The sequence below is a fragment of the Hippocampus guttulatus genome, chromosome 8 (assembly GCF_054856545.1).
Source record: "Hippocampus guttulatus isolate MCC_2025c chromosome 8, RoL_Hgut_1.0, whole genome shotgun sequence".
NCBI classification, from domain to species: Eukaryota; Metazoa; Chordata; class Actinopteri; order Syngnathiformes; family Syngnathidae; genus Hippocampus; species Hippocampus guttulatus.
This window is the reverse complement of record NC_141268.1, coordinates 4,612,174-4,639,000: the sequence shown is the minus strand read 5'-3', so window position 1 is coordinate 4,639,000 and position 26,827 is coordinate 4,612,174. Positions and strand designations below refer to the sequence as shown.

Here is a 26,827-nt window from a genome sequence, read left to right as displayed (position 1 = left end):
AAACAATTTTTTCAAATTCTCCTTGGATGGGGACTTCTTAAGATCACACTGTTGGGTTTGTAAGGTTATGTTACTTTTAAAAAAATGTATCTTGTTTACAGATTCAATTAAGACATAAAACAAAGTCGATGCTAGTCTACTGGTTTCGTCTTCTTTTCCCCTCAAAAGTATCGAGAAAGAATCAATGACGAATTGAAAAAAAAAACAGAATAACAGAATCAGAATTGTAAAATTCTTATAGATTCTCATCCCTAATAGTATGTTTTCAAATTTTTCATAGAATAACTAAAAACCTACTTCATCGTGGCATTGGCCCATGTCGTGACATAAGATGCTTTTCCCATACCGCCCAGCACTAGCATTATTAACGATGAGTTGAAGATTCCTTTCACCGCTAACATTTTCATTGCCCCAAATGATTGCACACAGGCTTTAAAGTTAAACAAGCGCACGATGATTAGAGCTCAAGTCGAACTGGAATTAGCACTTCAAATCCATTCATTATACTGGAAAAATCCTTGGATGGAATTGCAGAAATGAATATTCTAATAAGATGTAACTTAGCTGAGGTTTGGCCTCCCTTTCTCTCCCATTATATATTCTCTCTTCTGCTCTTTTTCTTCCCCGCTGCTGGTCCTTTGTCTTTAAAGCCTTTTTTTCCCCGTTAATACCTCATCCCCTTCCTGTGGTGTGTGTTTGCGAATGTGCCTGCGTGCGCATTTGTGTGAAAAGGAAAATAAAGTGATGAAGTCTCAAAGGAGAGGAGGGAGGGAGAGACCGAGGGTGGAACAAGTGATGAATCTCCACACCGTCTGCAATACTCGCCTCTTCCTCTGGTCCGTCTCCCCCATTCTTGACCCAAATCGAATGCGACAGGACTCATTTTCGCTGTCACCTCCCTCTCACACGTACACACCTCCTCCAACCGTTCCTCCTCCCATCCCACTCACGCAGAAGTCGTGCACCACCCGTCTATTTTTATCTTTTTGTCCTTGAATTATAATCCCTGAGCATCGCTGTGATCCATAAAAAAGGAGGAGAAAAGACCACCCCCCCCTCATACACACACATCTGTGTGGGAGCAGTGCACTGTTCCCAATTTCAAGTCGCTCACCATTACGGATGCAAACATTTCTCTCATTAATGAGGTGAAATGGAGTGAGCATTAAACGAGTGTAATGCCGACAGATCAGGCTGTTCTTTCCGTTGCTATCCCACTCCCTAAGCCTATCATCACCACCCCCCACCTTCGAAAGTTACCCGCTGTAGCCAATTAGCGTGACTGCTTCGTCGAGAGTTCGACCCCCATCTTCCGCATTCATTCCTCCCTCTCATCTATCCTGTCTTCCTCCGTATCGTTTTCCGCCACAATTCCCTCACTCGCTCTGTTCCTCATTAGAGCAACGTTAGAACGCCGCGAATCATAATAGGTGTTCGACACTGTGAAATGGCTTCAGCTTTGTTGAATTTCAAAGCTCGTGGTGGGAGTAATTGTCAACAATCTGCAATTTGACGGAGAATTGCATATGAGCACAATCGCGGCTGTCCACAGTCAGAAAGGCGAGAGGCCGGGTGGAGACGGCAGCGTTGATCTGTTCTCTAAACCCTAAAACCCTAAATGTAATATTCAAAGGGGGGTGAAGGGGGGGGGGGGGGGAATTATCACCGAGTGCCAGGCACTGCTTTTGGGGACTTTGTTTCCGTGACACCGTGACGGTGGCTTTGTTTCCCTGACAGCGGGTGTGTGTGTGTTTCCTTGTGTATGTCTGTGTGTGTGCGACATTCAGGCATCTGTTTCCTGCTGGAAAAGGTTAATTACATCTCCACTGCCTGACTGGACGTGTGATGCATAATCACAAACACTAATGAGACCTAGGCAATACTTGTGTGTGTGTGTGTGTGTGTGTGTGTGTGTGTGCGTGCCTGCATCTTTGTCATTGGATGGATTTTGAAAAGGCAGTGACGTTGTGCTTTAATGGACATTTTATCCATTTGTTTCAGGCTTGAAAATCTATTGTTGCAGCTGAGATGCACACATACACACTCTAAACTCACGCATTACAACAAGTGATAGCTGAATATGCACTGCGGTGGCATTTATGGGGCAGACACGCTCACTGGAGGACATTAATTGGTGGGTCTGCAGCGCTTTTTGTGTGTTTGTAATTAGTTGGCTCTCTATTAGTGAGACTGAGATGTTGTGGTGTCCGAGGAGGGATTTTCTCACAGACCCTGTTGCTCATTCTGACCCCCTGACTCCTATCTTTACACTTGAGTGACGCTGCTGATTGGACAGCTGCTCAGTTTTCGATCGTGCCCAGCTCAGTGTGAAAATCAAGATGGGCTCCAACGCACCACGGGTGACTTTGGAAATGGCTGTCGAGTCTGTCACCAAGTTGGAATCCTCACTAAGTTGAACTGACATCCACGCCAGATGCGGGAGGTTTAGTGCACTGCATGGCTTTGGTTCCAATTCGGTGTGGAATGGCGATTAAGGGCGCGAAAAGAGCAACGGGGGTATCACCGAGAGGTGTGACGAGAGAAATAATGGATTTCTGGATGAAACTGACTTCACGTCACCATATAGTGCACTGGCAAATACAAGAAATGATTGGTATAAAATTGGAAATTGGAAAAGTAGACGCCCGCCGCCCCCACCGCAAAGTAATACAGTACAACAATAACAAAAAGGGAAGTTGATTCAAAAACTCACATTTTTGGGGTCATTGATTGCAGACAGTTAAAGAGCAAATCTTAAACCGGGCACCTCATCACCATGTAACTCTGAAATAAGTGAGGAAGTCAACCAGAATCGGAAAAAAAACCCAAAACATTTACGTGCTAAAAATTCAGATTCCCATCCTGCATTAACACTTAACCATCATCTTGAAGTCTGGTTACCATTCTAAAGTAAAGGTGAGGTCAGTAATGCCTGTTACACATACGTATCCGGATCTTTCCATTGTTCTGCATTTCCACTTTCCTCTTCTTTTAGCTGCTTTTTCTTCACCTTCCACCTGTTGCAGAAGCTGTTTAGGCCACAAAAACATAGACAGGTGAAGGGCATCTCCGGACTAATTTGCCGCTCTCATGTAGACCTGTTGAGAAGAGAGACGGGAGATGGGAAGAAAAAAAAGAAAGCAAGGGGTGGATGTTATAAGGCGGTGTGATAAAAGTCACATTTCATTTCAGTCATTGGAAAGAAAAGAGAAATTCAAAACATAGTCCGTCATGTAAAAGACCCAAATTAAGTGATGATCAAATAATTTCCTGCATATGTTTTGATTTTTTCTGTCTTTTTTGCATCCATTATTCCAAAGAACAAACAGGTCAGAAGAATAAACATTGGAATTTACCTATCACGTTTTCAGAGTGATGTTAGGATCTGAATGTGCAGCATATCGTCCTTTATTGGTTTTACATTTGAATATCAAGTGGTTCAATTATAACATTCAAAGGTCCTACAATGTTACTTCAATTATTAAATTCAATTATCCAAGTTGAAACAGATACTTATTAAATCAAATGTTCAACTCCAAGAATATTACGGCCTTTGACAAAACAATGATAACATTGAGCAGACATACAAGCGGTATTAATGACCTCTTGGACAAAAGCCCAATTTATTTATTCAACATTCATTCATTGTTTTGCATGATTTGGGGAATGACTACGGTTTTTCCCCTTTGGAATGGATTTGTGGTTAGTTCTGCTTGCTAGTCACTTCTTGCAGAGGTGGGCATTTTTTGCTGTTCCATCATTCATCATCTGTCAGCGGCCTGAGTAACCGCCTGTCATCGTCAGTCCTTCATTTTTTTTCGAGCTGAACCAAACTGTGATTTCACCAGTTCGCCATTCAATCCATCAGCACCCAAACCCCCCAAAACACTTCGACGCCCAACAGATGAAAAATCCAATTTGATTATAGTGATACATGGAATCTTTGAATGTATCTACATCACATGGTGGCTGCCCAAACACACACAGAACTCGCTTACATTTCACATACACTTATTTGCCAATCTATTGAACAGGTGGCGGCCAGCAGGTTCTGTATTTTAATTCCTAAAACTCCCAAAAGTTTTAATTAAAAGTTTAACATTGATTATCTTAACTAAAATCCAGCTCTGCATTGTGGCCAAGGGTAAAATCCAATCCAAGTAGCTTGCACACTTACTTCTGTCTTTAAATGTAAGTCTTTTTCTTCAAGGATCATTGGTGGATTACAGCTCTTTGGGGCATGGCGCCGCCGACTGCACAGGAAGTGCAAAACATTTCCATATACAGTAAATATTCCCATTCCCGGAATTCTATGAAAAGGAATATCCTTTACCCGTAATAAAAACCTATGCATTAACATTTTGACTACGATATTACTACGATGTATAGAGTAGGGAAGCAACCCCGCTTGTATTCAATTCAGCCCCGCAAACAAACACGAGACACATAGTGTCTATGGCCGATGCAGTCCTCTCTACGAAACCCCGCAAGCATAAACAAACGAGACAGTTGGGGTGTGTTTCTGTCAGTCTTTAGCATCTGTCAGTGATGTACTGAGAGATCCATCGGCACTTGATCTGGTTAGTGACGATTACACTGACAAAAACCTGACGCACAAAAACCTACTTCCGTCAGTGCTTCGTACATTTTCTTTGAAGTCTCCCCGTCATTCGTCAGCAGAACGGGTGTCCGTCACTGATGGACGAGTACTGAAAGAATGCCCACCGTTGCTTATTTGTGAACAAACTATTGCTCTTCCCAAACTCGGAATAATTTGTCTTTGGGTTTGGGAGAAGACACTACATTCACGATATCCATTGCAAAGGTACTTAGGAATGCTGAAATGTATTTTCAATGTGGCTTTTACTCAAATGAAAATCGTTCCAAAATGGAGCACAGTTGTTTCTGTCTGCAGTACACAAAAACCGCAATGCAGAGCAAGTTAGTGGGTTTTAATGAATTGGACAGTTTCCATACTTGGACATACAGACACAGTCCACAGAAGAATTGTGGCATATTGGTTGCAGTGAAGGTGAACAAAAAAGAAATCCATTCTTTTTCCCTCTAATATGTTACTTAACATTTTTGGCATGTCTCTTTGTGTCTCTCGCTCCCTCACACATGCCCACAAACAGCACCGGGGAGTATTCAGGCTCACAGCATTAACAGTTTTTATGAGTGTGCAACCAACAACTCTCAAAAGAGCACTGAGATTAGAAGACACTGAAGGTGAAGCCGAGAGCTTCATTAAATACCAACCTGAATCAGCAACGCCAGCGAGGCTGGCTGGGGAATGCATATACTTTGACGTATGTGGAGGAGAGTGGATGACAAACACACAGGCATGGAACAAACACTCAAATTGTGTGCAAATGCACAGAATGTGTCCTCCAAAGGCTGCAATTTTGGGCGCATGATGTCACTTCCGGCATGTGGTGTCCAAATCCACATGAAGCCTGTCCAAAATTGCCACGGTTTATGTGGTCCACAGAGGCTACATTGAGGAGGAGTCTTTAAAGGTGTTGGAAAAGCCATCATGCGAATTGTCTTTCTGGAATTTGGAAACCTTGTGCGGTCGAGTTGCGGTGGAAGTGACGTCATGCAGCCGAAAATACGGCCCGTGGAGGATGCGGCCTGTGAATTTGGACACAGTCTAGGTGTGTGCATTATGTGCATGCATCATTCTGATTGTACCTGGGCAATTAGCAGGGATTGATTTTGGGTGTCACATGTGTTTTTTATGTGTTCATTTTATGTGCACAAGTATGGATACTAATTCGAGAGAAGCAGAAAGCAAGAGCTATGACTTGACGTGTGTGCAATGTTGCCGACGACGTAACACTTTTGCTGTATTTAGCAACTTTTCCAATTCTGCCAGCGAATATTTTTTCCAAAAAACAAACAAACAAACTTGACAACATTGATCCTAATATTTGCGATCCAATATTCTTATGCCCTTTATGGTGGAGGGAAGAACAACAAGACTTGGCCTGAAAATACGGTCGGTATTGGCTGTATAAGTCATCACTGCATCATTACACATTACTGTCAATAATATTACACTTCCCACTTATCTACATATTTGGGAGTCTGGATTTGGAATATTGGTGCACAAAATGAATCTTAGACTTTTTAAAGTGTAAAGATGTCATTTTAATGGCCACTTATATATACCAGGGTGTGTGATATGTTTTCTAAATACATCAAAAAAAGGTGAGGTTGGCCTGGCTTGTTGGCTTGGGCCTCGGCAAGCGTTTCAGTTTCTCATGCAACCCTTTTGCAGAATTGATTGCCCAAACTTATCTACAATAAAGTGTGAGTGCACATACTGCATACGCTGTATGTAGAGTATGTTATTGAACCGATCCCTCCCCTCGTTTTAACCCGCACCTCATATAGTCATCCAGTCATTTGTGTGAAGACTTCCCACTCCGTATCCAATGGCTTTCGACCCTATGTGACATGGTAGAGTCAATCACATAGGAATAGAAAGCCATAAAACACAGCAACGAGACGGTAGCGCAGTGTTAGCAGCAGTGCACACGATGTTTCCCACATACAGGTGCAGGAGAGTGGAACACTCAGCTTTTAACAGCCCAAGCTTGTCTGACAGCTTACAAGGCCCTGCAGAGGATTTACAACAAGTGTGAGACACCCAACTTGACTGTCCCTCTTTCCTCCAGTCTGTCCAAAGCCACACTTCAGTTGTGCTGTGGTCTGTTTTTACTTGCGGCCAATATCCGAGGCATGCAGAGATGCAGCAAATGAAAACAACAGCCTGCAGACCTTCTGTATTATTAATTGGTTGAAAATTGATGAGTCAACATTAACGTAGCGAGGCAACTAGAGAGAAAGGCAGGCAAAGCACTCTGCATGCAGCTACAAATCAGTGTAGGGCAAGCTACTTTGGAAATCCCCTACAGCCCGCTAAGTTACAAATTATTCAACATTAGAGAAATCTTAACAACACGGGAGCTTCCTAAACAGAGAAATGGAACAAGCTAAGCTTAAAATAAAATAACAAAAGTAGCAGAAAAAGCTACATCAGCGTTTCTAGTTGCAGATGTAACAGTTTTTTTGTGAACAAATGTCAAATCAATTCACAGTATTTCAATAGAGCATGTCAATTAAGTTTTGTAAAGGAAACATCCATCCATTTTCTTATCCTTATCAAGGGTCGCGGGGCATGCTGGAGCCTATCCCACCTGTCGTCGGGCAGTAGATGGGGGACACCTTGAACTGGTTACGAGCTAATCGCAGTGCACACATAGACGAACAACTATTCGCGCTCACACTCACCTCTCAGGACAATTTAGAGTGTAAATTAATAACCTCCAACACATGTTTTTGGAATGTGGGGGGAAACCAGAGTACCCAGAGAAAACCCACCTAGGCATGCGGAGAACATGCAAACTCCACATAGGAAGGGCGGAGCTGGAATCGAACCCTGCACCTCTGAATTTCGCACAGTCATCACCGTGTGACTGGCGTGATAGCACGTTATACAATTTTAAAAAACTATACTTAGGCCATGTAATTTTAACAAGCAAGCTGCCAGTCACTGTAAAGATTTTCTGTACAGCATGTGATAAACAACCCATTCATTGTTTAGTGCTATCACTGATTTTACGATGCATATGATATACATCAGCAATTTTCATGCATGGAAAATGCAGCTCAAAATTATCCCCGCGTTGTACAGTACGTCCGACACATTCTGATGAATCCCACACTCACATCACAGCTGTCTACAAAACCGTTGTGCTCGGAAGTTGTCGTTGCTAAAGCTAATCTCTCTCTCTCTCTAGATCAGTGGTTCTAAGCCTGGGTTCGATCGAACCCTTGGGGTTCAGTGAATCGGTCTCATGCGTTCGATGAATCCTCTGCCATGGAAGTTTAGACACACATGACTGAACATGTCAATTAGTTATGACACACCCGCTTGGCCATCACTGGCTGCAGATGATCACATTACATTGCTTGTCCAACTAGTGCTGCGGGAAATTTAGTTCGCACAGTCATCACCGTGTGACTGGCGTGATAGCACGTTATACAATTTTAAAAAACTATACTTAGGCCATGTAATTTTAAATACTTTTTTTCTGGTTTTAAAAAATGTGTTTATTCAATGTCTTGAATTTATCATTTTTTACGAATGAAGGGTTCGGTGAACGTGCATATGAACTGGTTGGGTTCAGTACCTCTAACATGGTTAAGAACCACTGCTTTCGAGAGATAGATACAGGAGTGCAAAAACATACCAGGCGACACTATAATGTGTGGACTCTCATCCACCCAAAAAATGTCAATATGTAAAGTCACGAATGCCAAATTGCAAATACATGGGGGTATACAAGTCAAGTCAAGTCAACAGTATTTATAGAGCACTTTCAAACAGCCATCGCTGCATACAAAGTGCTGTACATGGAGCAATTTAACATGCACAATAAACAGTAAGACAAATCGGTAATAAAGGCGGTAGAAAGCACCAAACAGTAAAACCAAGAACAAATCTAAGTCATGCTGAGTCGAATGCCAAAGAATACAAGTGAGTTTTGAGGAGGGTTTTGAAGATGGGCAGCGAGGAGGCTTGCCGAATGTTTAGTGGGAGGTCATTCCAGAGAGAGGGACCAGCAACAGAAAAGGCTCGATCCCCTCTGAGCCTCAGTTTAGTTCTTGGTACTTCTAATAAAGTCTGGTCCACAGACCTGAGGCGCCGGGCAGGTGTGTAGGGGCGGATGAGCTCAGAGAGGTAAGGTGGCGCGAGATTATTCAGAGATTTGAAAACAAATAAGAGGATCTTGAAAATAACTCTAAAATGAATGGGGAGCCAGTGAAGGGATGCCAGAGTAGGAGTTATGTGCTCCCTCTTACGAGTACCAGTCAAGAGGCGAGCGGCGGCATTCTGGACCAGCTGAAGGCGCTTAATGGAGGACTGGCTGACTCCAAAGTAAAGGGCATTGCAGTAATCGAGCCGGGATGTGACAAAGGCATGAATTACCATCTCAAAGTGTTCATGTGAGAGGAGAGGTTTTATTTTGGCCAGCTGTCTAAGGTGAAAGAAGCTGGATTTAACAACGGCACCAATTTGCCGATCGAGTTTGAAATCACTGTCCAGTTTAAGGCCCAAGTTTGAGACTGTTGACTTAAGATAAGGAGACAGGGGGCCCAAGTCTACAGGATGGAATGTACAAGGGCCACTGGGACCAAACAATATCACCTCTGTCTTCTTTTCATTGAATCTCAAGAAATTTTGTGCCATCCAGGTTTTGATTTCTTCCAGACAGGATAGGAGTGGCCTTAATGAGAAGGCGTCTTTCTTGCTCAGTGGGACATAGATCTGGCAGTCATCTGCATAGCAGTGGAAGGGAATACCATGTTTCCTTAAGATGGAACCCAATGGGAGCAGATACAGCGAGAACAGCAGAGGCCCCAGAATTGAGCCCTGTGGAACACCACATGACAGGGGAGCAGTGCGTGACTCAGAGCAGCCAAGGCTGACACAGAAGGTTCTGTCAGCTAAATAGGACCTAAACCACTCAAAACTCAAACACTGTACTGTACTCTTAAAGTATTGTTATTAGTAAACAGTATATATATATATATATATATATATATATATATATATATATATATATATAAACACAGTACAGTCAAACCTCGGTTTTCGAACGTCTCTGTTCTCGACCAAACTGAGCGCACTTGAATGCGCCACTTGACTCCTCTCGCTTTCCTTACAAGAGGAAGTGACGATGCGAGGAAGTGACACTTCCTCGTGCAGTGTTCCATTGTCAGCAAATGTGTTCAATAAAGATTTTTTTTTTTTAAAGAGCGTGGTTTCGGTTTTCGACCAAATCGGTTTTCGAACAGCCTTCTGGAACGGATTATGTTTGGTGGGCCCGTGGTTAGCGCATCCACTGCACAGTGCAGAGGTCGTGGGTTCGATCCCAGCCTTCCTGTGTGGCGTTTGCATGTTCTCCCCGGGCCCGCGTGGGTTTTCTCTGGGTACTCCGGTTTCCTCCCACATTCTAAAAACATGCATGGCAGGCTGATTGAACACTCAAAATTGTCCCGAGGTGTGAGCGCGGATGGTTGTTGGTCTCTGTGTGCCCTGCGATTGGCTGGCAACCGGTTGAGGGTGTCCCCTGCCTCCTGCCCGAAGACAGCTGGGATAGGCTCCAGCACCCTCCCGTGACCCTTGTGAGGATATAGCGGATCAGCAAATGAACGAATGAATATATACTGTATGTAAACCTCGCCTAGTTACGTAGGAAAACTAAAAATAGGTTAAAAAAAACCACCATGAAATTCCGATTTTCCTCTTATCTGCCTTCCATATTCTGCCATCTGAGGCAGGAGCTCAACTGCGAGAACTTTGAAATTGGAAGAAATACAATGGCCACCAGTTGTTAGAGATGCTTGCCTGCTTCCTGACCACTGTAAAATAAGCCCGATCTAAATCCCTCCATCTTCTGTACTGTTCATAGTCACAGGGATAAAGAGCCCATCCCAGCTTGCTTCTGCTGAAAGGCGAATAACGCCCTGGACTCGTTTTCAGTCAACCATTCTCATTCACATTCACACTGTCCCTAAGTGGACACACCCGCGGTTCCCGCACCTAAATGAGGCGAGTGAACCACTGCACCATAAGTGCCTACTTTTTATCATTTCAATTGTTTTTAGCAATATCGCAACCTCGGCTGGTACACTAACCCTGCTGTAGGTATGGTATGCTCAACTCTCTCAACCCAACTCAACTTTATTCATATGGTACTTTTTCAACAGCCGTAGCTCTAACAAAGTATTGTACACAACATAAACTACAACCAAACAAAATCTTCTTTGGCGTCTGTCTTGTAATTGCATCATATCTTAAAGAATTTGTCAACCATTTTTAAATAGTTGAAAACATATTTTCAGACCCAATTCAATTTCTGATTCTCCTGGGGTAGTTTAGGTTTACAGTGTCTTTTTTTTCTTTTTTTTTTTTAAATGTCTTTGTTAGTGTTGTTTGGGTAGAGGTGACTGCATACTGGATATGTCAACAATCGGTGCATTTTATATTTTATGTGACAAGCAGCACACTGTGTGGTGTCCAGTAGCTATGATATGAATGTACAATTCAGACTAAATTAAAATGGCTTTGTACTCCAGTCTTTAGAATTGGTACTGCAAATTGTTCTTCATCAACTGCCTACAACTGTTGTCTTAGTCTTTTGCTTAAGCAGTTTGTCCGGGATTTGTTTTGCGGGGCAGAATAATCTTTTGAGTCTGAGAACAGAATCCTTATGCTGATCGTGTTCCCCATGTCAACAGGTCAGCAATGTTCCAAACTTTATTTTTATCGCTTTTATTATTTAAGACAATGCCTGCTATAGGGATGCATGCAAACACATGCACACACACACACACACACACATACTCAGTCGCACCAAAACATGTTATGAATCATGCTGATGTGAAACAAAGCTATTCCAAAACCTCCAGCACTCAACATATCCTATTAATGAAAATGAAGTACTCTTGCTGGTCCGTTAACAAAGCCACCAGTGGGACTATTTACTCTGCCATCATCAATAATACTTGCACTTTGTCAAATGAACAGAGTACACTTTAAATCCAAAAGCATTTTTCATATGAGCAATGATAATTCCAAAAGCATGAAGCGATACCTTTTTTTATCTACTTACAGGTGACGTTTGCTGTTTCAGCATGAATCTTTTCTCAGTCTCATTCTGAGACCAGATACTGTTAAAGAAAACGGATAATCTCCTCTTGTTCCTCAATCTTTTTTTTCTGATGTATTCAGAATGTATTCCCCGTTTCTCCATAATGCTGTCCTAGTCATCTGAACTTTTTATGAGGTACCTGTAAAAAACCTGAAACTGTTACATTCTTACCCCGGCCCCTATAAACCCTCCCCTCATGATTACTCGCTCCTTTGAGCTGTCTTCTACTCCCTTCTTTAAAACAAAACGTCCTCTGTCAAGGTTTCAAATGAAACAAACCCTCCCACCAGGACACCCTCAGAAACTAGATAAGAGTTAAGGAAACAGAGAGGTATACCGAAACACATACATATATGAAATATGTGCACTGTAAAGATTTGGTTCACAGATAGTGATGGGTTGTTAACTGATCTGTGCTGGAACAGGAGACAAAGATGATCTTGGGGCTCAGGTATACTGTGGAGTAGGATGGAGTCGTAGTCTGTGTGGCAAACTGTCCTCCTTGCAGCGTGAACAAAGAACCTATTGACTTAACAAACAGGAGTGCTCTGTCTTCTCCACAGGCTTAGGCTTTGTGCTACCCACTCACCCGACGATAACCCCGCCCCGCCATCTTTCTCCCACACACACGCACACACACACACACACACACACACACACACACACACACACACACACACACACACACACACACACACACACACACACACACACACACACACACACACACACACCTGTGCTGGCACAAAACTGTTCAAAAGCCTATTATCCAAGAATTATTCGCATGTAGTAAATCCACAAATGAATCTCAGCTCTTGTTCATGTGTGTGGCCAAACATACATAAAATAATCCAGTTAATACTTAATGCACAGTTCAATGCTCCACAGAAATCTCTATGCCATGCTTTATGTGTCACTTCCCTGTCTTAAAAACACTATATATAGTTTTTCCAAGACAAGCAGGTCATTACACAATCCATAAGTAAATTAGATTTAATATTTTAGACATGCTTTGCACAGCAGACAATTGTATCCTTGAGAATGATTTTTTTCCTCCATTTCTTTTAGTGACGTCAAATTGTAAATTATTATAATCATCCTTCGATTCCTTTTTCAAAACCGCTTGTCCTCAATTGGGTCAGCGAGCTAGTACCAATCCCAGTTGACATTGGGCAAAGAGTGACATACACCCAGGAGAGTTGTGAAATATTAAAATAACCGTATTTTCTGCGCTTCGGAGTATGAGGCGCACCTTCAATGAATGGCCTATTTTAAAACTGTTTTCATATATAGAGCGCACCACATTATAAGGTGCACAGAATAGAAGCTACAATAGTGGCTGCGGTTGCGTTATACATCCACTAGATGGAGCTACGCTAAAGGAATACAATACAATACAGCTTTATTTATATTGAGCCTTCACAACCGCTGCAGCTGGAACAAAGTGCTTTCAGAACATTTAAAATACTACGTCCTAGAAATAAGAATGTTGATCCATATATAAGGTGCATCGGATATAAGGCCCACTGTCAGCTTTTGTAGTAAGATGTATTTTTTGTAATAAGATACATTTCGTATTTGTAATATATTCTACATTTTATGACTTTTCACATTTAAAATGCTTTATTTGTAGACGGAAGCCATGTCAGCTACTTAAGTAAGGTGATCCCTCTCTAAATATCTCTCTTGGTCTCTCTATCTCTCGAAAGAAATGTCTAAAGATCTCTCTATAAAAAATACATATCATATCGGCACCCATATTGCGGAAAGACGCATTATTTCATATTCACGCACGAGAGAGGTTTCTCTGCATGCCGAACAAAGAGCTGACGTGTCTCCACAACTTTGTACATGCCCACTCAAACAAGGTGCGTGATTGGTTCCTGGCGCGACATCGACCAATGTGAGCAGAAGTGGATTTCAATTTTTTCAGACTTTTCCAAAATCTATCAATCATATCATGGAGCAGGATCAGGACCTCAGAAAATCAGGGATGCAAAGCTGTGATGGACTTTAGGTGCATTAACAGCGACCAGAAAGTGACCCTTAGCGAATAAGGTTATACAAGGGCCAGACAGGGAGGGACCAGAGGGATTACAATGTCTCAGTAGCACTATCGCCATCCCTGGCCAACATTGAGGTCCTCTGTGGAGATATGAAACTACTGAATGATCATGTCTCTGTAAACCAATGAAGTGTGAGCTGTGAGAGAGCAACAATGAGAGAGATACAAATGAAGAGTTATCAGAGCTGAGAGAATTCTCACAACAGTTGTACACATTAACAGTGTGAAAGACAAAGCCAGAAAATTGTGCTATGAAATGTCAGAGGAGGGATTCCAGAGACAGATGGAATTGTCAAAGCCATTCGATTTGTGAGCATGAGCCATAAGGTTAGATGGTGAGCGTTTGTGAACCGCAGTTTCCACAGGCTCTCAATTGGATTCAGGTTGGGACTTTGTCTTGGCCAATAAAAATCAAATCAGGACTTTGACTTCGTCATTCTCATGTCTAGATAGGTTTCGTAGTAGGTTTTGCTTTATGTTTCGGATCATTGTCTTGTTAGAAGCTAATCCTCTATCCCAATCACAGGTCTTTTGCAAATTCCAACGGGGTTTCTTCCAAAACGGCCCTGTATTTGGCTCCATCCAGCTTCCCATCAATTTTCACCATCTTCCATGTCACTGCTGAAGAAGATCAGCTCCAACTATGATGCTGTATTTGATATTGGGGATGAGGTGTTCAGGGTGACGTGTAGTGTTACTTTTACCCCAAACATAAAGTTTTGCATTTTGCCCAGAAAGTTCAATTTTGATTTCACCTGACTTGAGCACCTTCTTCCACGTGTTTGCTGTGTCTTCCAGTTGACTTATGTCAAACTTCAAACTGGCCTTTTTTTTTCCTCTTTGCTTTCTCTTCCATAATCCCACTGAACATTCGGCAAGCCTTCTCGCTGCCCATCTTCAAAACCCTCCTCGAAACTCACTTGTATTCTTTGGCATTCGACTCAGCATGACTTAGATTTGTTCTTGGTTTTACTGTTTGGTGCTTTCTACCGCCTTTATTACCGATTTGTCTTACTGTTTATTGTGCATGTTAAATTGCTCCATGTACAGCACTTTGTATGCAGCGATGGCTGTTTGAAAGTGCTCTATAAATACAGTTGACTTGACTTGACTTGACTTCTCTTCCATAATAGCCAGTTTTATGCAGGGTGCGAAGAATAGTGGTCCTATGGACAGATTCCCCCACCTCGGGTGTGGATCTCTGCAGTTTATCCAAAGTGATCCTGGACCTCTTGGCTGCAGCTCATGAGCAAGCTTAGTCGAAGCCTGACAATGATCCTGATCATTTGAATCAGTTGTGTTGGTGGAGGGAGACAAAATATTCTTCCACTCCAGGGATTGTCGGATGCTCAGGGCATTGTGAGCAGCTGCGTTGTCATGGTGATGCAGCGACAAAATGTCTGAATTCTGAACCAAACAGCGCATGATTCCATTCTAAATGTGCTAGTTGAAGGGGAAAACTCGTGGTATGGGCTTGAAATACATTTTTCGTGACACTAGTCCTGGAACTTTACTGATACACATTATATAGACAGTGGAAGTCTCAATTTGGTTTTGTAAAAGTTTCTTTTGACTAATGCTATACAATGTGCTGAAAAAACAAATATTATATATATATATATATATATATATATATGTTTGTGTGTGAGTGTGTGTGTGTAAAGATCCAAAAATGATGAATCTATCTGTCTAAAAAAAAAAATGTCATTGTTTAGCCTCACAGAGAAATCCTGAGATGTATTCCTAAATGTGTTTAACTGCAGTGAAAATTGTGTATGCAACTCAGTAACGGGTCATCAATGAAGAGATACTCAATATACTGGAGTTATTAATTAGACCGTCAAACAATCCTCAACAATGTTCTGCTTCCGAGAGAAATGCTTGCTGCAAAATATGGAACATTGTTGGGGGAATCAAGAGTTTGGGCATCTCATGCCGTGATAATGATGATGATGATGAGGAAGAGGAGGTCGAGGAGAAACACTTAAGGACTCACGTCTAATCAGGGAACACTCCTCAGCATTCCCAGTGTGAATACACATAAATTACAAATGTACCACTCCACACAGCTCCCATCTGGGCTTGATCTCTTATAGCCGATCTCACTCTTTTGTATACTGAGTGTCCAAATGTCTACCTGATTGGCTAATAATAGGTCATATATTATTATGTTGCATGTGAACGCTCTCTCTCTCTCTCACACACACATACACACACACACACACACACACACACACACACACACACTCAAATTGTCTGTTACAGCTTGCACATAGAGGTTCACCTCTAGGGATGGATGTAATTGAGAGGCTGGAGAGGAGAGTGAAAGCATGAGGCATGGGAAGAACAAACAGAGTAACGGGAGGGTGGTGATGATTAAGGAGCTGAAAGGAAAAGGCCTCGGAAATAAAACCAGACACAAGAAAATAGGAGAAGACAGTAAAACATGAGTGCAGGCTAACCCATTAACGAACCATGTTCAGGTTTTTGTTAATCTTGCATTGACATGTATGTATTCTCTAGTAGAGGTGCAACGATATGTGTACCTGCATCGTCTCGTTCTATATGGGTGTCACGGCTTGGTGCAAACTGGAGTGATTTATTTATTTATTTATTAATCTATGGCATTGTAAGAGCCTCAAGCCCTCTCACTCGTTACATCCATATTATAATTGTTCCAGTTCTTTAAAAGAAAATCTTCGGTCAAATTGCTCAAACAGGTTGAAAGCATTCATAGAGTTGTCCCGCTACAGAAGGGTTCAGCTTTCCCTCCATTTCAAAATTTAAAATCCTGAATTGTGCTTCGAGTATGGAATCAGGGACAGCCACGAAGCAGAGAGGCAAGGGATAGTGACGGGTTTGGAGGATCCGGCCCCGTTCCCTCATAATCGATTGGAGAAGACAAGGTCCAAATGTGAGGGAGTCCCACTTAGTGCCAAATTGAACCATATGTATGACCAGAACATACGTATAATGTGGTGATGGTAAAATCACTTGCGTTCTCGCAGCTACGGGCTGCCGTTTTTTCATCAACGCACAAGCCCCTAACCAAAAGTTGACTGTGTCAGGCTGCCTGGTCCAAGGCAAATGCAGAACCCCACTACATACAGTAGTGTACAGCCCCCACTAAGAGTCCCTCATGTCAATAATATGGTAAAATAATCTAGATATAATTTTACTAGTAATTATTTTCAAAACTACTAAGTCTGGCTCAATGAAAGTGAACAGTTGCAGTGTTGAACATCTTAAAAAAATCTGATACAATTTTGATGTTTCAATGCATTCTGTAAAAATTTGAGTTAATTTGAAAAATATTTTTAGATTTCAATACTGCCTTGGAAAACACCCCTAATTCAGTGGGAAAGGGGCTTTACAAAGCTTACATCCACAAAAGCACCTTTTGTGTGGACCCCCTACCCTGAATTTACATTAGTTTGCCTTAAGCGTTTAATCAAGAATTAGCCTAACACAATTATGATGATAGCAATAGGGAGCTTCTGGACATCATCCTTATGCTAAAAGAGCGGACGTACTGGTTGGGGATTGCTGTCGTTCCGTGCCAGGCACTTTGGCTACATCCCTCCAGCTCATAGAATGAACTCATGTCAAGCTCGTTGGACTTGGTTTCTCTCCTGATTCATCAACTCCAAAACTTACTGAAAAGGTTCCCGGGATGTCCTTCATCTAAAGTACTCTGTCTCATGGGCGTACCATAGTGCCTGAGGCCCAAGACGTGCAGGCACTCCAGTTGGAAATAAAAAGTTGCATGTTGCAAACAGTTACAGCATACCGTATTGGCCCGAATATAAGACGGCCCTGATTATAAGACGACCCCCTCTTTTTCAAGACTCAAGTTTGAAAAAAGACTTTTTTAACACCAAATTTATTTTTATACAGAAAATAATTACAGTACATCTGAAACAAATGATTATAACAATATATTTGAGAGGAAATGCATGTTATTTTGCCTCATTCAAATCTTAACATCTGAACATTTAAATATGTAAACTAAAGTGCAATCACATTTGTAAATGAACGGCTTCTGGTTTTTGAAATGTAAATTACATCATAACTTCTCCTCAGCTGCCGGTTAACCTGGCCGATCTTCGACCCACTTTTCTCCAGGTTGTCGCTATGTTTCTCCATTTTCTGTTATCTCTTCTATTATTTTCTTCCCTTTTCTTTCTTACTGCTATTTTTTATTTTTCTTCTTCATGCTACCGCTATTTTTATTTTTATTCTTCGTGACAGGGGGAGTCAAGTTCAGCATTCGCTTCAATGATATCTGGCGCCATCTAGCGTCGTGAATGGGTATAATGTCTAGACCCCGAATATAAGACGACCCCCATGCTACCGCTATTTTTATTTTTATTCTTCGTGACAGGGGGAGTCAAGTTCAGCATTCGCTTCAATGATATCTGGCGCCATCTAGCGTCGTGAATGGGTATAATGTCTAGACCCCGAATGTAAGACGACCCCCACTTTTTCAGTCTTATTTCAATGCAAAAACACCGTTGTATATTCAGCCAATACGGTCCTTGTCGAAAAGAGATTGTCTTTGTGCAAAATTCAAGTGTTTGCAAATCACATTGACAATAAATTCTCACCAGGAACTATTTATAAAAAAAAATTAATCGCTAGTCAATCTGGTAATCATGTGTTGTTATTTTAACAAATGCTAAATGCTATCTTGGGTGATGGTTCAACAGTGCTTAACAAATCAATGCACTCACCATGATCCAACAGAAACATGTCCCACCTGTTTCTTGTGTCTGTTCGCGGGGCTGAATACAGCGGGGTTGCTCAAGTGGGCTGCACTGCCTACATATAGAAAAGCTTTGTGCTTCCGATGCAGTAGGTGGCATTATGCACCAAAGAGACAACGGAGGAATTATTAGAATCATGTGTTCAGTATAGCCAGGCAAAACGACATCTAATTAACGAATAGAATCCCAGCCATTTATCCCAGCCGGTTTACTGAATTTCGATTTGCAAGGCCCACGGATTATTCTGTTCTATTGCGATATGAACATGCAGCCGACTAAAAGAAAGATGAGACTCTCTTCTTTCAGCTGAAACGTTTGTTTTGATCGTTTCCCGCTCTTGAGCAATCAGCATTATAAAATAGCCAAATTTCATCAGATTTCCACTTTCTGAGGAAAAAAATGGAGAAATAGATCTTTTTGTAAAATCAAGCATTATTTCCAAGTATGGCACCACTATTTTTTTTCTTTTGTGACCTCTCCAACATCTAAATAAGACATTCCCTCTACAAAACAACAAACGGCACCACAAAAAGGATTTTTGATAGCAAACATATTTATATGCACTCTATTGAACTACAGAACTTTGAACAAAAGTTAAAATGAGTCCGGTGAGTGTGTGCACGTGTATGTTTGGGTGTGCAAGTGCATTGCACGTGTGCATGTGCACGTGCATATGTGTCCCCTTCACCCTGCAATTTATGCATATTTTGTGTGTGTGTGATACAAAATGAACAATTGCCCATATACAAGGCCACTCAACATGTCTTACATCGCATTCTGGTTTAACTTCGCTTGTCTTTGCGAAGGTACTGCACCTTTGCCGCGGTGTGGCTTTTGCATGAGGCAGACGATGTTTGTGCACACAGAGCCTCCTTGATGGCCAATTCTTACCTTTGCGTGGATGAAAGCATCCTGCAGCACTCCTCACAAGGTTGATTGTTTTCATTTCTCCATCATTACTGGTTTGAATGCACTCACGACTAACCACACGCTACTCCACCCGACTCTAAGATACTCCACAACTCCGCCCTTGCATCCCTCCCGCTCAACTTCTGCTTGTTCTGCAGCATGATCCTGGCTCATCACTTACACCTGCTGCCACTTGACAGATTTTAAATGATTTACAATGCAGACAAGCCTGATCCTGAGTCAGAGGCTCCGTCAGACCCTTCTATACTCTACTACTCAAACAAAAAGGAAATGATGTATAAATATGGGTTGGCAGTCATAGTGGCTTTTCTTGACGTATTTATACGTCATGGGGAATAAAAGAGTTAATGAGCACAGCGGTCAAAACGTGAACACTAAACATTTTTACAGAGAAGATCTTGAGAGTTACGTTATACATTAAAAAAAAAGTGTGAACTAATTGCCATGCAACGTGGCATGTGTGGACTGATCAAACAAAACAAATCAATCGACATAGCATTTTGAATGTGTGATTTCAATGGTAGCAGCACATTCAGAGCAACTTCTTTTTTGTTTTGAACATTCATTATACTTTTCTTTTTTTTTTTTTTTACAATTTTCCAATCCGTCTCTTTCACTCCCTCCCTAATTGACACACTCACACGCACACAGTATGAAAGCACGTGGCCCATTCCTTTGAACTCTCCGTATCTGCAAACCACTTTTTCATCTATTTCAGGCTTTGTCGGAGGCAGCTGGTGTGTCATAACGTGTTTCATCACCAGATTCAATTTCTCCAGTCCAAATGTGCTTTATTTATTGTACTTGTACTTTTTTATTCACTTAATTTTTTTTGTGGCCCGGAGGATAGGAATTGGGGACATTCTCATCAGTAACATGCAGCTGTGGTGATTAAAAATCACTTTCTATGTGCAGCACTAAGACAAAGGTGTCGACAGTGTTTCTCGGGTTTTAACTTACACTAATTCCTTATTCCCCACAGTTGCTTTGTAAATGAACACAAACAGAGTTTTGTTATTTTTATGGTGAGAAAGTGTTGAAACGTCTGCCTGTAAAGGGAAGTTGGTGAGGCAGCTTGAGTTGAACTTGGGGTTCTGATTTAGAATTAGATCTATTTCTGTTCACCCTTAAACCCTGCTGGGAAATATTTTAATCCGCAGTGGAATGCGAACATGTATGTGGGTGAGAGAGAACGAGCGAAAGAGAAAAGACTTCTAGCGCTATAGTTCTTAATTCTGAAACAGAGCACGTACAGAGCCAAGCCAAGTGCACCCTCTGACTACGAGTGCATGCATGCGCGCACACATACACACAGTGGACAAGGTACAATTTTGTCGCATCTAATTCAACAGCCAGAAAATAGCCACTTTCGACCCCTTTGACCTCTGTTAATGCCAACGATATCAAAGTAATCATCACACTCGAGGAAGGCAATAGTGTTAAAGAAGAAAAATCAACTATTCACACTGTCTTTATGATATAAAAACATGCAACATGCATATTTTGAAGTCAAACTTAAATGCCGACAGAAACCAAAATGGTGAAAAGTTGAATAAAGAGGGAAAACACTCACCTCGGACGCGAGCATGACTCTCTGCTCAATGGACGTGTTCAAAATGACCGGCTGCACCCCCTTGTCCTCACTCAGACACATGCACAAACGGTAGCGATGCGCATGTGTGTCTAAGGACAATGAGATTGGACTGGAAGGAGCTAAGCAGCTGGAGTAGGAGGAAAGGAGAGGAAGAGGACGGGAAGGAGGGGAGTGTGGTTGGGCGGGAAGGTGAAGAGGAGAATGAGAAAGAATAATGAGGTACAGGAGTGCCACAACAAAAAGTAAGAGGACAAAAGAGTGAGAGGGCATCCCTTTATACCCCTTTATACGTGTGTGTGTGTGTGTGTGTGTGTGTGTGTGTGTGTGTGTGTGTGTGTGTGTGTGTGTGTGTGGGTGGGTGGGTGTGTTATGACCCTTCTATCTTGTCACCTACTGTCATACAAGAGAGAGCATCTTAACAACTCGTTTTTTTTTGGGGGGGGGGGGGTTCTGTATTCAATCACTTTTTCTGTTACCCTCACTTATTGCCACACATCACATGCCCCCTGGTACTCCCGAGCCTCTCTCTTTCTTTCTTAGTCCCTCAGTTTGTCGGCGGGGAAATACCTCCGCCAAGAATCTTTTCAAAGAAGATGTCAACAATACAAAGTGTAATTTACCTGTTTTGCCTCTGTGGGAATGAAACTCCATCGTAAAACAAGGATCTCTCTATATGTTTTAGGCGTTTCGATTTCTTACCATATATTCAGATTTATCAGTTCAGAGACATACTGTACAGTGAAGCTATGCCTCTGACGAGAAGATATTACAGCTAGTTTTTGGTAAGATGTCAAAAGTCAAGTCGTGGCGGCACAGTGGCGCCTGCTTAGCATGTCTGCCTCACAGTATAGGGATCCAGGTTTCAAATCGGGGCTTCAGCCTTCCTGTGGAGTTTGCATGTTCACGTCATACCTATGTGGGTCGCATCACCCTAAGTGAGGAAAACGGAATACATAATGGATGGATGGATGGATGGATGGAAGACACCCTCAATGTGTCTGCTACCTGCAGAGCACAACTAACTACCAACCATTCACAGTTACATTCACACCTACGGACAATTTAGAATTACCAATCGACGTAAAATGCATCTTTATGGAAGGTATGAGGAGTCACCGGTGGGAACACACCCACAAGCATGGAGAGAACATACAAACTCCACACTGGAAGACCGCAGCAGATATTTGAGTGCTGAACCTCAAACTCTGAGGCTGATTTTTTTTTAAATTTCTTCTAAAGTTCTTTGTCAATGTATACTTATGGTTGGTAGTTGACGATAATGTATTGGAGAGTAAATGAGATTAGTCGACAGTTTTCAATTCAATTCGTGTTTGTGCATGACAAAAAAAATAAAACTCATAAACCATGAGTTCCAGGTGTGTGCGTGTCCGTGTGTGGGAAAGCGGCTTCAGTCCTCTTTGCTGAACCATAGAGAAGCCAATCTCCACATCCAATTATCTGCTTCTCAAAGGAAGACAGATGGGGAGAGTGGGAAACATGTATGGGACCCAGACCGAAGGAGTCAGTGAGGGAAAGACAAGCTCTTTGAGACTCTGCACTGGCGGGAATTCATTAGAATGAAAAAGAAGTACAGAGAAGAGCAACCCCTGTTTTACTTGAGTCCAGAAAAGACTTTGAAAATTTGTCGCAACCACAGCCTGCGGACACAACTACGCCACATGAGTGAATAAGAAGCAGTTCAATACCCAAAGCAAAAGTATGAGAAGCACATGCACGTGTTTTTGTGTCTCTTTATGTTGGTTTTGAATTTTTAATGTGCGTCTGCTTATGTGTATGCGCGTGTGTGTGCATACCCTCCTCAGGCAAGTCCTGCCCTCTGAATTTTATCACTGCTGTCCGCTTTCGAATCCATCTCCCATCTTCTCCCTCTTCCTAACCTTCATCTTCTGGGATATTCCATGAAAGAAACGTCAGACACATGAGGCTTTAGAAGTAAAACTCACTCCAGTTTTTGCCTCCTTTCGGGGTGGTTGACGTGGCTCCTTTCCTCTTATTAGCTTTATCTGCCGTAACATTTTTCATTCTGTCTTGTATCGCTACACACAGCGTGCGGAGGGGGAGGAGGCGAAGGAAGAGTGGAGAAAAAGAATGAAAAAGAGTACACCAAAAAAAAAAAAGGATGGGGGAGGCAGGGAGGCAGAGCATGTGTAGGTAGCAGGTGGGGAATGATGGAAAGAGGCAAGTGGAAGGCATATGACACATCGTGCAGGCGTACGTCTGCGTGTGAGTGTGTCAGATGTTGGGGGCTGTCTTTATGACATACCACCAACGTACTTGAGGATGAATAGATGAACAGATTGATAGAGAAAGGTGGATGCTTTGAGGGAGTGATTCAACAAGCGTGCTCCCTCCTCTTGTGCACCCATACACACCCACACAAACTTTTTGGATTGCTTATCATTCATGAATTTTGCCTCCACATGCATGGCTAACCTACTCATGCAAATGACAAACTGCCCTGAACAGAATCCTAAAACAAGAGAGGGATGGGGGATCAAGTGTGTGTGTGTGTGTGTGTGTGTTTGTGCGCGTGCGTGCGTGCTTGCTCCTTACCCCTGCTGGGAATTGTGTATGTATTTATATTGTCTCTTCAGGTGGGGGGGAAAGAACAAAAAAAAAAGTTGTCACAATATTCAGCTTCCCTAGGATCCGACTGAAAGGAAAACTCATTTGAATGCCAGCTTTTATGTTACAGCTCTGTTGTGATAAAGAGGCTTTGGATTTTTTTTAAATCCCACTTTGGCCACTTTCATACCTGGTATTAGATTGTATACTCATCGGATTTTTTGCAATGTGACTGCAGTCTGAATGGCAAGGTTGCATTTATTAGATCTAAGATGTCATCAGATGCACTGAGGTCGAATGCGGGGAAGAGAGAGCACTTGGGAGGGAGATTGACTGTTTGATTGCCCGTGAATCTGCAAAGTTGATATGTGAAACAGGATTGACTTTTTGTCTGACTTTAATTAATTCCCACTTGAAACATCAAGCAGAAAGTGGACATTTGTGGTGATACAGTCGAAGCTCGTTACGACGTACCTCAAGGGACATAATGAATCTGTACGTAATTTGTTGTGACCATTTCCAATAAAATGGCCGCCAACTATGGTGTGAACATTTATAGATGTAAAAACATGAACATGTAATACAGTATAAACATCTCAATTATTAATACGTGTATATGAAGAAAAAAAAATTAAGATACTTTGCGGTACATAAACATTTATCGTATTATGTCATTTTCTCCAATCAAAATCTCTATTGTGGCTTGGTCCTTCACTTCTGCCTCCTCCTTTTGGGTTTTTATTTTTATTTTTTAATCACAGGTAGTTGCTGCTCGCTCGCGCCTCGCTCAAATCAACTAAAATGAAAGAAGAGCTGGTGACCTCTCCCAATGTACGACTTGGCTCACCTGGGTGAGTCATTTCGAACTCAACACAATGCTGAACAGCACAGGCACTGCAGAAACTGGGTGGATGTTGTGACTCCATCGTCATGTGTTGATGTTGAAATCAGTTTGGGCGTGTGCGTGCGTTAAGATATTATGTGCTGTTGGTATTGAACAGGGAACGCCCCTATTTTTCATAGTACCACATCTTATTGCATTGACCTTAATCTGCTGTTTGTATGCATGCTGTCCGTGTGTGTGCTGGAGACCTCCCACTCTAAGAGTCACTTGCTACGTTTAATTGTGGGTTGCTTGTGTATACAGTACACATGTTTGGACCATGGTTGAAATCCTGATGGGTCCCTAGACAGATAGAATGAGGTCTCTACCCTGGTTTCCATGGCAGCTGTTGGCTTTATTAGTCTCACTTTTAGCCCTCACAAACACACTCACAAACACACACTCCTCATTGTATACTGTCAGGGCTTCATTGCCACCCCACCCCGAGGCGTGTTTTGGAGCAGTTAAGAAACTTGTCAGGAATGAGAGATGGGTGATGTGTGGCTAAATGAAGCGCAATGGACAAACCATCACACAATTTCACACATGAGTCGCCTCTGGCTCTTCTACAGCCTAATACACACACACACACACACACACACACGTTTGCGCATGCACACACAAACAAAGAAGCACGGTGAAATAAGCTTGAAATGAGAACCCCAGTCAACGTCAATACAGCCATCCATGTTCCAAAGGAACCATTCTTCGATCAATATTAAACCAGACCAAACCACAATCACATTCACACATTTCTACTGACTTTATAGGGAATTGCTTGTCTGTCTTTGTTGGGTCACAGCAAGCTTCGTAGAGCATCACAGCCCCAGCATGACCATGCTGCAGCACGTACACACACACACACACACACACACACACACACACACACATATAAAATGTTTTAATTACTGGAAAAGTGTGTCATTGCCGAGGATTTGTGATTTTGTTCAAGTGGGGTGTTGAGTGGAGCTCATTCTTCAGTCATCATTGTTCACCATCTTGGGATACCGTTACATCAGTCATCTCCAGATAGTGTTTTTTTTAGGATATTTCAGAAGTTATTTTTGAAGTTTGTTTGAAAAACTATTATTTTAAAAATTGCCTTCAGTGGACATGTGACTTTTGAATGTTTGTAATCAGTGTTTGTAGACCACCTGGGAACCGCAGCCAATAAAAACCGAAGATCTGTAGAAATATGCTTAAAACCTCATCATGCACAATGGGGTTTATGCCATGGAGGGGGCGGGACTCAACCAGTCCAGTTAAAATCTCAACCAGTCCAAATACTTGCAGGTCAGACAGTTACCATTGCGTTTAGGGTCTTTATTTAAAAACAAAAAACAAACAAAAAAAAGATAGTCAAACCTCTGGCAAGAAAAAAAACGAGAAAGCTGTAGTTTCCCCGAAAATGAGCACAACTGTTGAACATTGCTGTGGGCCTTGGTGTCTGGCTTCTGCTGAATACAACAGCTGTCTTAGTTTATTTCAATTTGCCACGGATGAGGAGATTCTCTGGCGGTACATTGTCGTGATCCGCGGGGACAATGAATGACACATCCCAGTGGAAAGGAAATGCAGAAAGGACATCTCTAACGTGTCTCATTTACTTCTCCTTGATACCGATGAGATTTGTGTGATACCAAACTGAGACTAAAGTGTATTGTACCCTCGTCTTGTTTTTTTCTCCTGAACAGTAGCCTGCCCTTAATCTCAGTCTCCTTTTGAATTTCAGGAAAGCTCTCAAGAGTTCTCAGTTGCTCAACTACCTCAGGCAGAGAAATCTCTCTATGAACGCAATATACATCCCCATCAGACCTTCTGTATGCTGTATATTTCTACTTTTTACCACTTATTAGAAAACTTTGCAATAATTCTTACTATTTGTTTACATTGCAGATAAAAACAGAAATACACCTGATGCTTACCTGCCCTTTTGACATAGCCAGTGCTTTATGTGGGCCCATTGTCGGCTGTTTTTAGGGTTTTGGTCACGACATTCTTTGAAGGTGAAGACTCTGTGCTTGGTGGTTGTGCCTTCTTGACAGCACACGTTTACCAGCACTGATTTTGATGGTGCGGGGAAATGTCGGCGCTATTTGACAGTCGCCGCTTGACAGCACCGGGGCGCTTGTGTTATTTGCGCCTGTAATGGGCAGAATTTTTCACTGCTCCGTTTTGTTCAGCGGAGATGCGGCGCTGTTGGACATTCTGCGTTGGTGTGGCTGGTTGGATGGCTGCTGGAGTTTAGGATGTGGAGCGCAGATGCCAATTTGG

General features: G+C 42.2%; 1 long non-coding RNA gene across 1 annotated transcript; it reads right to left on the bottom strand.

Annotated features, from left to right (window-relative positions):
• Positions 1-1,275: 1,275 nt before the first annotated feature.
• LOC147200895 (uncharacterized) lies at positions 1,276-21,202 on the bottom strand. The gene is made up of 2 exons (XR_015101700.1): positions 21,064-21,202; positions 1,276-3,098 (listed from the first exon to the last, which is right to left on the bottom strand). It is a non-coding gene; the product is annotated as an uncharacterized LOC147200895 (long non-coding RNA).
• Positions 21,203-26,827: the final 5,625 nt, after the last annotated feature.